General features: G+C 44.4%; 1 protein-coding gene and 1 long non-coding RNA gene across 5 annotated transcripts in view; one reads left to right on the plus strand and one right to left on the minus strand.

The window, feature by feature from the left end:
* EXD2 (exonuclease 3'-5' domain containing 2) overlaps positions 1-635 on the minus strand; it is a 50,099-nt gene extending 49,464 nt beyond the window's left edge. For 3 of the 4 annotated variants that reach the window (XM_074393077.1, XM_074393076.1, XM_074393075.1), the window contains exon 1: positions 556-635. The gene's annotated coding sequence lies outside the window, so the exon portion shown is untranslated. The remainder of the gene's footprint in view (positions 1-555) is intronic. The other variant, XM_003924473.4, reaches the window with a different exon arrangement.
* On the plus strand, positions 617-6,648 carry LOC141583516 (uncharacterized). The gene is made up of 3 exons (XR_012516147.1): positions 617-748; positions 1,093-1,178; positions 6,569-6,648. It is a non-coding gene; the product is annotated as an uncharacterized LOC141583516 (long non-coding RNA).
* Positions 6,649-10,811: the final 4,163 nt, after the last annotated feature.

Consider the following 10,811-nt stretch of genomic DNA (forward strand, 5'->3'; position numbering starts at 1 on the left):
GTTTTGATCCATCCCAGGGATGTGAAAAGCGAAAGAGGTGGCTCCCGACCAGGCCCAGAGCAGGGTGTGGTCGGGAGGACAGGAATGGTAGCGGGGAGGTGGCGGCTCCCACGAATCCAGGGGAGAAAACACCAGCTGTGGCCGCCTCGAACCCGCAGCGCCCGAGGAGCTACCAGGTGCCGCGGGCGGGGCCTCCTTTTTAGCTGATTGGGACACGCAGCCTGAAAGGTCTGGTAGGGACTCCCAGAAACAGGGTAAGGGGGTCGGAAAAAGGGGCCCAAGAGGGCGTGGGAGGCCGCGGGCAGGGGTGAGGCCCTCCTTGCGCACCTGGGTGCTCAATCGCCCCGCGTGGGCGACGAGGGTGAGGAGGGTCACGTCGAGGGGCGGGGAGAGGGGCAGGGCCAACTCGCTCCGGGACAGCTGGGTCCCCGCAATGTCACCCCCGCACACGGTAATATCCCCCACTCCACGACCCCTCTTGGTCTGCACTGGAAGCGTCTCTGCCCCGAGCACAATCCCGGCTGGAGGCCTCTCCGACCCCTCAGCCTCACTTACCTGCGGTCTCGGACCGGCCCGCACACCTGCCGCGGGCTCACGTTAAAGAGATGGAACCTGTGCGGTCGCCTGCGCGAACCCACCCGGATTCACTAGGGCCGTAACCACTTCCGTTCCTGCGGCCGGCCTGGAGGGCGGAATCCCAGTTGGGGTGTGCGAACGGGCGACGCCATCTTGTACGGAAGCTACCGGGGTAAGTGTTGCCTACCCAGTCTCTCTCCTCTGTTGAACAAAGGATCTGTTAAAATTGGAAGGGCTTAATGTCGTCTTCAGAAAAGTGACACATTTGTTTTGGGATGGTATTTTTGTGTTCTGGTTTTGGCTTTGAAGGGAGAACCCTGCAGGACCCTCACAAATGCTATCTGGGACATCTACTTTTCATTCTTTAGTATCCTGAGTACTGTTTTTCTGTTCAACGATGACGGTAAATAGAAAGAAAAACCACTGTATTTAAGTAATGTAGTCCTTATTACCAGTACTCATTATCCTATAGTCACTATAATAATTTTATGTCCCCCTCTTTTTTTTTTTTCTTAGAAACTGTCTCCCTCCCTACATTGCCCAGGCTGGCCTCGAACTCCTGGTCTCAAGCGATTGTCACGACTCGGCCTCCCAAAGTGCTGGTATTACAAAATGCCCAACCTACACCATCTTTTATAGTAATAACCACAGAACCTTCTGTTTATAAATTAAATCATTCATCCTATCAGTCTTTACTAGCAATTAATTATATGTGAGGCAGTTAATGTGTGCATGTACATGCATGCTCTTCCTTTCTCATGTAATGTGTAAAGCAGAAGGAGAAATTAGATGTGCATAAATAACCAATATAAGGTATAATAATAGCTGCCATTTGTTGACTTCGTGTTCACCTGTTGCTAGGAGCTTTGCAATGCATTTTACTTTTTCTCTTTTAATCCCCTAACAACCCTATGATGCAGTACTATTATTAGTGCCACTTTACATAAAATAGAAAAAGGTTAAATAACTTCCTCAAGGTAATTCAGCGAGTAAGCACTGGAGTTAGAAATCAAACCTCATGCGTCTGATTGCAAAGCATGTGGCCCTCATTCTGTATATTATATTGTCTCCAATTCAGGGGCAAATGTTTTAAACTCCATTGAATAAGTACCCATGGGAGAAATTTGCAGCTGTCATAGAGGATAAACTCCCTGAATTTTTATCTGCTCCATCTCGAAACACTTAAAAAATAAAAGATAAAGAAGAAATGCAAATTAAAACCACAATGAGATACCATCATATACCTGGCAAGAATGTGGAGCAACCGCAACTCTGATATGCTCCTGAAGGGAACAAAAATTGATGCAATTGCTTTGTTAAACTAGTGGTGTCAACTGAAGCTGAATATATAAAAACACTTTGTTCCAACAATTTCACCCCTAGGTGGGGCACAGTGCCTCAAGGTGTAATCTCAGCACTTTAGGAAGTTTAGCTGGGTTGCCCAGGCTGGTCTTGTACCCCTGGCCTCAAGCAGTCCTCCCACCTCGGCCTCCCAAAGTGCTGGGCATGGTGGTATGCACCTCTAGTCCCACCTACTCCAGAGGCTAAGGCAAGAAGATCTCTTAAAACCTGGAGTTTGAGGCTGCAGTGAGTTGTGATCACACTACTGCAGTCCAGCATAGGTGACAGAGCTAGACCCTGTCTCAAAAACAAACACAACAAAAAATAATTTCACTCCTAGTTATGTATATGCAACTGAAACGTCTGCATATATTCACCAAAAGGACATGTACAAAAGAAAGCTCATATGCATACTTTTAACAGCCCCAAACTGGAAACTAGCCAAATGTCCCTGCTGTTAGAAGTCATTGTATATAGTGACTAATCTTAGGGGAGTAATAACTGGAAGGGAACATGAGGAGGCTCACAAAGTGCTGGTAATATTCTATTTCCTTCTGTCTTTTCTTTTTTTTTTTTTTTTTTGAGACCCAGTCTACTCTATCTCCCAGCCTTCAGGCAATTCTCCTGCCTCAGCCTCCTGAGTAGCTGGGATTACAGGCATGTACCACCATGCCCAGCCAATTTTTTTTTTTTTTTTTTTTTTTTTTTAGTAGAGACAGGGTTTCACCATGTTGACCAGGATGGTCTCGATCTCTTGACCTCGTGATCCACCCGCCTCGGCCTCCCAAAGTGCTGGGATTACAGGCTTGAGCCACCACGCCCAGCCTGGAGTGCAGTGGCATGATCTTGGCTTGCTGCAACCTCCACCTCCCAGGTTCAAGCAGTTCCCTGCCTCAGCCTCCCAGGTAGCTGGAATTACAGGCGCCCGCCACCAGACCCGACTAATTTTTGTATTTTTAGTAGAGATGGAGTTTCACCATCTTGGCCAGGCTAGTCTTGAACGTCTGACCAGATGGACCTTGACTCCACCCACCTCAGCCTCCAGAAAACACTGTCAGCCCCAAATTCTGCCAAGGATGTGGAGTAACAGGAACACTCATTCATTGCTGTTAGGAATGGAAAATGGTACAGCCACTTCTGAAGACAGTTTGGCAGTTTCTTATAAAGGTAAAGATAGATGGTCTCAGCATGCAATCCAGCAGTCACCCCCTTGGTTATTTACCCAAATGAGTTAAAAACTTAGGACTACACATAAACTTGCACATGAATGTTGATAGCAGGTTTATTTATAAGCTGGAAACAATCAAGATGTCTTTCAGTAGGTACAAGAATAACCAAACTGGTACATCCTTACAATGAAATATTATTCAGAACTAAAAAGGAAGAAGATACCAAGACACACACACACACACACACACACACACACACACACAAAATATGGAGTAAGCTTAAATGTATACTGCTAAGTGAAAGAAGTCAGTCTCAAATGGCTACATACTGTATGGTTCCAACAATATGACATTCTGGAAAAGGCAGAGCTACAGAGATAGTAAAAAGATCAATGGTTGCCAGAGCTTCCAGGAGAGGAGGAAGGGCAGAATAGCTGGAGCAAGGGGATTTTTACAGCAGTGAAACTATTCTGTGTGATACTGCAGTGGTGGATACATGACATTATGCGTTTGTGAAAACCTATGGAACTGTGCAACATGAAGAGTGAACTCTAATGTAAACTATAAACTTTGGCTAATAATGTGTCAATATAATTTTGTAGCAAAGGTACAATACTCATGCAAGATGTCAATAATAGATGAAATTGTAGGTAGTGAGGGGAGGTATGTGGGAGCTCTCTACACATTCTGTTCAAATTTTCTGTAAACCTAAAACTGTTCTAGAAACAAAGTCAATTTTTTTTTTTTTTTTTGAAAAATGGTCATTGTGTGAACTGCTTGATTTATCTAAAATGCTTTCTTCATTTGTTTATTCATTCCAAGGACAGCTTAATGTCAAGCACTGGGCTGGGGATTCATGGAACATCACGTGCAGAAAATTCAAGGGGAACTGTGGCAGGAAGTGCTAGTTGCCCACCTAGTATCCATTCTCCCTTTCCACTCAGCAATGAAAGTCAGGGGCATTAAAAAATTGCATTTAAAAAATACAACTTGCTGTCTTCATTAGGAGTAGGTATGGCCATGTGACTAAGTTCTGGCCAATGAGTTATAAGCAAAAGTTTTTGCATGAGACTTTTGGTAATGTTTCTAAAAAGGGGACAGGCTGGGCACAGTGGCTCACGTCTGTAATCCCAGCCCTTTGAAAGGCCAAGGCGGGTGAATCACTTGAGGTCAGGAGTTCAAGACCAGCCTGGTCAACATGGTGAAACCCCCATCTCTACTAAAAATACAAAAATTAGCCAGATGTGGTGGCACATACCTATAATCTAACCTACTCAGGAGCTGGAGCATGAGAATCGCTTGAACCCGGTAGACACAGGTTGCAGTGAACTGAGATCGCACCACTGCCCTCCAGTCTGAGTGACAGAGTGAGAGACTTTGTCTCAAAAAAGAAAGAAAGTAAAAGGGGACGAAGAGGACAAGCCAGGTATGGTGGCCCACGCCTGTCATCCCAGCACTTTGAGAGGCCAAGACGGGAAGATCACTTGAGCCCAGGAGTTCAAGACCAGGCTGGACAACATAGGGAGAAACAGTTTCTATAAAGGAGTGAAAAATTAGCTGGGCATGGTACTGTGTGCCTGTAATCCCAGCTACTTGGAAGGCCAAGGCGGAAAAATTGCTTGAGCCAGGGAGGGCAAGACTGCCAGTGAGTCATGACTGCACCACTGCGCTCTAGCCTGGCAGACAGAGTGAAATTCTGTCAAATAACTAAAGAGGGGACAGATAACTCCCACAGGCCTCCTTTGCCTTTTGTTATTGCTCTCCCACTTCTTCCTTACTTAGACTAGGGCCTGATAGCGGAAGCTCCAGCAGTTCTCTGCCATCACAGAGGCAATTTAAACATGGAAGCCAGGTACTTAGAAAAATGGAATGTAGAATTAGATGTAGCCTGGATCCCTGATGCCTTCTGCAGTTTGCATACTAACCCTGAGCAACCTACCTCTGAACTTCTTTTTTTTTTTTTGAGACGGAGTCTCATTCTGTCACCCAGGCTGAAGTGCAGTGACATGATCTCAGCTCACTGCAACCTCCACCTCCCAGGCTCAAGCAGCATCCTGAGTTGCTAGGACTACAGGCACGCACCACCACACCTGGCTAACTTTTTATATTTTTAGTAGAGATGGGGTTTCATCATATGGGCCAGGCTGGTCTCGACCTCGTGATCTGCCCGCCTCAGCCTCCCAAAGTGCTGGGATTACAGGCGTGAGCCACCATACCTGGCCTGAACTTTTACATGGGAAAACAAACCTCTAATTTTCTTAAGCTACTGCAGTCAATGTTACTAGTGGTAGAATCCAATCCCTAACTGATATGAGAAACAAAAGATATTAGTAATAAATGCATGCCACTTCAGTCAGCTAAAACCTATTTAATACAATGCCCAGCACTGAAGATACTCAAAAAAGGTAGAAGATGAAGATGGAGGTCAAAACTTAGAGGAATCGCTGCCTGATAAACTCTTTCTGAAAAATCTTTCCTTCCATTGATTTTTTTTTTCTTTTTTTAAGAAATAGTCTTGCTCTGTTGCCCAGGCCAGATGAAGTATAGTGGCATGATCATAGCTCAATGCAACGTCAAACTGCTGGGCTCAAGCAATCCTACCGCCTCAGCCTCTCAAGTAGTTAGGACTACAGAGTGCACCACCACACCCAACTAATTTTTAAAATTTTTATTACAGACAAGGTCTTGCTGTGCAGCCAAGGCTAGTCTCAAACTCCTGGCCTCAAGCAATCCTCCTGTCTCAGCCTCCCAAAGTGCTGGAATTACAGGTGTGAGCCACTATGCTTGGCCTCTTCTGATGACATTCTGTCCATCCTCTCTACCCAGTGATTCCTTTCCTCTATAAATTTGGGTCATATTATTAGGTACTATACAGATTATAAAATGTATAGCTATTGTCTGTGCACTCAAGAAGCTCTGGAGCTAGTTGAAAACACAAAAAAGAATGTTTGTTAGCAAGTGAGGAAGGTTTTCGGTGGTTTAGAGAACTTTTTTTTTCTCCTAAGGCATATACATCTCTACCTCTTGGGAGGTAGAGAGTTAGAAGAAATTGGGAGGCATTAATTTAGAGGAAATTCACTAAAGCCTCTTAGAATAAAGGTGAGTCACCCTTACACACACACACGCGTGCACACACACACACACACACGCACCCACCATGGGCAAGTTCACCAAAATGAGAGCTGAAAGACTGGTGAATCAGCATGCCTTTCATTCTGCAATAAGTGGTGTATTTGGGGCAGAATGAGGGGCTGAGCTGAATTGCTTTGTAGGGTAAAAGGATAGAGAATTAGAAGGCTCAATGAGTCATTCAAAGATTGAGAAAGGAATCAGCAAGGTTCCAAAATTATTGTAAAGAAGATATCTATTGAGAAGAGAGTTTAGGGGAGAAAGAAATGTTTAAAATGTTTGGGGAGGTGAATTTAAGTTCTTTGCTATGGAGTTTGTGAACGTTATATAACTTCATCTTCTCTCTTCCACAGGTAAGGTTCAGCAAAGTCTACGTCATTCTCTAATCCTTTTGATCCAGCGGATTCTTTGGAGGAATCTGAATACGTGTTGGATTTTGTATCCACAAGTCACAAAGGTGAATTGTGGGCCTGCTGGAGGTGGAGGGTAGAGGATGGACAGCTGACATCTAGTCACAGAGCACAGAGCACAGAAAGAGATCTCCAGTTAAAGCTGATAAATTGAACCACACACAACCCACCTCCTTCCAAAATTCTAGAGCAATGGCATTAATTAATACATTTGATGAGATTGGCATTTCACCTCTATGGCTTTACTCCCAAATGCACATAACCTTAGCCTAATAAGGAGATAAATATCAATCAAAACTCAGTTGAGGTGGGGTATGTCTTGCACCTGTAATCCCAGCACTTTGGAAGACCAAAGGTGGGTGGATCACTTGAAGCCAGGAGTTCAAGGCCAGCCTGGGCAACACAGTGAGCCCTCGTCTCTATAAAAAAAATTTTAAAACAATTAGCTGGGCATGGTGGTATGTGCCTGTAGTCCCAGCTACTTGGAAACCTCAGGTAGGAGGATCAACTTGAACCTGGGAGGAGGAAGAGGAGGTTGCAGTGAGCCAAGATCATGCCACTGCCCTCCAACCTGGATGACAGAGTGAGACCCTGCCTCAAAAACAAACAAACAAAAAATCCCAGTTGACTGACATGCTACCAAACACTTGACGAGCACTCTTCAAAACCATCGAAGTTATCAAAAACAAGGAAAGTCTGGGAACCAGTCACAGCCAAGAAGAACCTAAGAAGACATGTAATGTGGTGTCCTTGATTAGATCCTGGAACAGAAAAAGGACATTCTGTAAGAGATAAAGTAATCTGAGTAAATATGAACTTTAGGTAATAATGTATCAATATTGGTTCGTTAGTTGTGACAAATGTGCCATACTAAGATAAGATATTAATAATAGAGGAAGCCAGGTGTGGTGGCCTAGTAATCCTAACACTCTGGGAGGCTGAAACAGGCGGATCACTTGAGGTTGGGACCAGCCTGGCCAACATGGTGAAACCCCATCTCTACAAAAATACAAAAATTAGCCGGGCATGGTGGCAGGTGCCTATAATGCCAGTTACTGGGGAGGCTGAGGCGGAGAATTGCTTCAACCTGGAAGGTGGAGGTTGCAGTGAGCCAAGATCACACCAGCCTGGGCAACAGATTGAGACTCCATCTCAAAAAATAAAATAAAATAAAGGAAATTCGGTGTGGGGTATATGGAAGCTTTCTATACTCTCAGTGCAAGTCTTCTGGAAATCTAAATCTATTCTCAAATAAAAATTGTGTATAAAAATTAAAAACACAATGTGGGCATCATAATGAGCAAAAGGAATGAAGTGGCATTTAGAAACTTCTAATATATGAAACTATTTGGCAGTGTTGGTTGATCCTGGTGTCCGTAGTTAAATGGACAGCTTGAGAAAATGTTACTGGCATTCACTTATGTCCTAATAGGCCCCTGCTTGACCAAATACAAACTGGACAAAAACACCAAAAACTAAACTCTCTGAATGCACTGGAGAATGAGTAAAAGTAGATAGATTCTGACAGGGGGTTAACATCTAAAAGAAAGCAATAGCATGGGGTGAATTTTTCCATCTTTAGCTTGAGGACAGGCTTCAGTCACTGCTACTTGTGGTGCTAAAATACTGATTAAAACAAATTCACAGTATTTCTGGCCAGAAAAAAACAGAGGGAAAGAGTTGGGGGGAAATACAGCTGCCGGACAGTGAGAGGGAATTCAAGAAAGGAGAGAACCAGAGAAGGGGAGCCATATTATTTGCATTTTAATGCTGTTCAACTTTCTGGAGAACCCCTGAGCCATACATGTTTTGGGTACACTGCAAGTAACCCAACCAAAAATTAAAGAACTGAACTGAGATTAGCTGTGCAGCCCAGAGTCAGAGTTTGCAATTTGAATCCATCCATAAATAATGGTATGCTAAAAAAACAAAACCAGAAACAACAACAACAAAACCACACACACACACACACACACACACACACACACACAGACAACAGGCCAGGTGCAGTGGCTCACATTTGTAATCCCAGCACTTTGAGAGGCTGAGGCGGGTGGACCACCTGAGGTCCGGAGTTTGAGACCAGCCTGACCAACATGGTGAAACCCTGTCTCTACTAAAAAAAGACAAAATTAGCTGGGTGTGGTGGCACAAGCCTGTAATCCCAGCTACTTGGGAAGCTGAGGCAGGAGAATCGCTTGAACCTGGGAGGCAGAGGTTGTAGTGAGCCGAGATCATACCACTGCAGTCCAGCCTGGGTGACAGAGCGAGACTCTGTCTCAATACAACAATAAAAAAAACTGTTCAACCTTCTAGAGAACCCCTGAGCCATACATGCTTTGGGTACACTGCAAGTAACCCAACCAAAGATAAAACAACTGAACTGAGATTCACTCTTCTGCCCAGAGTCAGAGTTTGCAATCTGAGTCCAACCAAATTAATGGCATGCTAAAACAAACACATAACAACAAAATCAACACTTTTTTTTAAGAGACAGGGTCTCACTATGTTGCCCAGGCTGGAGTACAGTGGTTATTAACAAGCATGATAATAGTGTACTACACTACACCCCTTGGCTAAAGCGATCATCCTGCCTCAGCTTCCCAAGTAGCCTGGACTACAGGCATGTGCCACTGAACCTGGCTTTCAACTCTTTAAGAAACATAACAGTATCTATGTTCACAACTTAATATTTACAATGTTCAGAAAACAACTCAATTATTTGACAAATGGCTGAGTGTAGTGATTTATACCTGTAATCATACAGTTTTGGGAGGCTAAGGCAGGAGGATGGCTTGAGTCCAGGAGTTTGAGACCAACCTGGGAAACATAGAAAGAACTTGTCTCTTTTTAGATTAACCAAGTATGGCAGCACACACCTGTAATCCCAGCTACTCAGGAGGCTGAGGTGGGATGATCACTTGAGCCCCGGAGTCTGGAGTTGCAGTGAGCCATGATTGCACCACTGCATTCTAGCCTGGGCGACAGAGGGAGACCCTGTCTCAGAAACAAACAAAATCATTTGACATATGAAGAAACACAACTATGTAGCACATCTCAAGAGAAAAGATGATTAACAGACTGACACTGATATGACACAAATGCTGCAATTGTCAAGATTTCAAAGCAGGTATTGCAACTACATTCATGATGTAAAGGAAAAAATGATCTTTCCACATACCTCATTACCCAGAAGCAGCTAGCCTGGTGGAATGCTGGATTAGCCTACTCATCGCTTGTTTTCAGCACCAGCACCTGTTGAGGGATAGCATCCTGAAAGACTGAGATTCTATCTTACAAAATGCCATCTATTTCCCCGTATATCATGCTGTTTCTCCCACAGCCAGAATGCATGGGTCCAGGAATAAACGGTTAGACATGTAAGTGACTTTTCTCATTCTTACACCTAATAACCAACTTCTGGGATTTTTACTTCCCACCTCTGCAACTTGGAGTTCTGGAGGTTTGGAGAACTTTGTTTCCACAGAGAAATGCTTCTATTATGAAACACAACAATAGTTCCATTGAATGAGAAGCTGAGATTCCACCTGATCATTTTGGGCTCTGAGGAGCCACTGAACCAACAGCCAAGAAGATATTGCTTAACTGGCTGAAGTGATTGATCCAATAACCAAGAAGGAATTGAGTCTCTTACTCAATGAAGACATGCACCCAAGAGTTTCTCTTGAATCTAAGAGATTCTCTGGGGAGCCTCTGAGCACTTCCATGTTTAACAGGAAAGATTAATGGAAAATTAAAGCAACCAGTAAAAGGCAGAATGCTGAAGAAAATTTAGATCCTTCAGGAATGAAGTTTTGGCTCCCTCCTCAGGTAAAGAACCTAGACCAGAAAAAGAGGTTCTTGTGGAGGGTAAAGAAAATAATGAGTGCAGAATGGACATGGTGGCTTGTGCCTGTAATCGCAGCACACTGGGAGGCCAAGTTGGGTGCCCCACGTGAGCTCAGGAGTTGGAGACCAACCTAGGCAACACAGCAAAACCCTGTCTCTACTGTACACACGCACGCACGCACGCACGCACACACACACACACATACACACACTAGCTGGGCATGGGCTACTTGGAAGCCGAGGAAGGATAATTGCGTGGGTCGTAGAGGTGAAGGCTGCAGTGAGCCGAGGTTGTACCATTGTACTCCAGTCTGGGTGACAGGAATGAAACCTCATT

Source organism: Saimiri boliviensis, chromosome 2 (genome assembly GCF_048565385.1).
Source record: "Saimiri boliviensis isolate mSaiBol1 chromosome 2, mSaiBol1.pri, whole genome shotgun sequence".
NCBI classification, from domain to species: Eukaryota; Metazoa; Chordata; class Mammalia; order Primates; family Cebidae; genus Saimiri; species Saimiri boliviensis.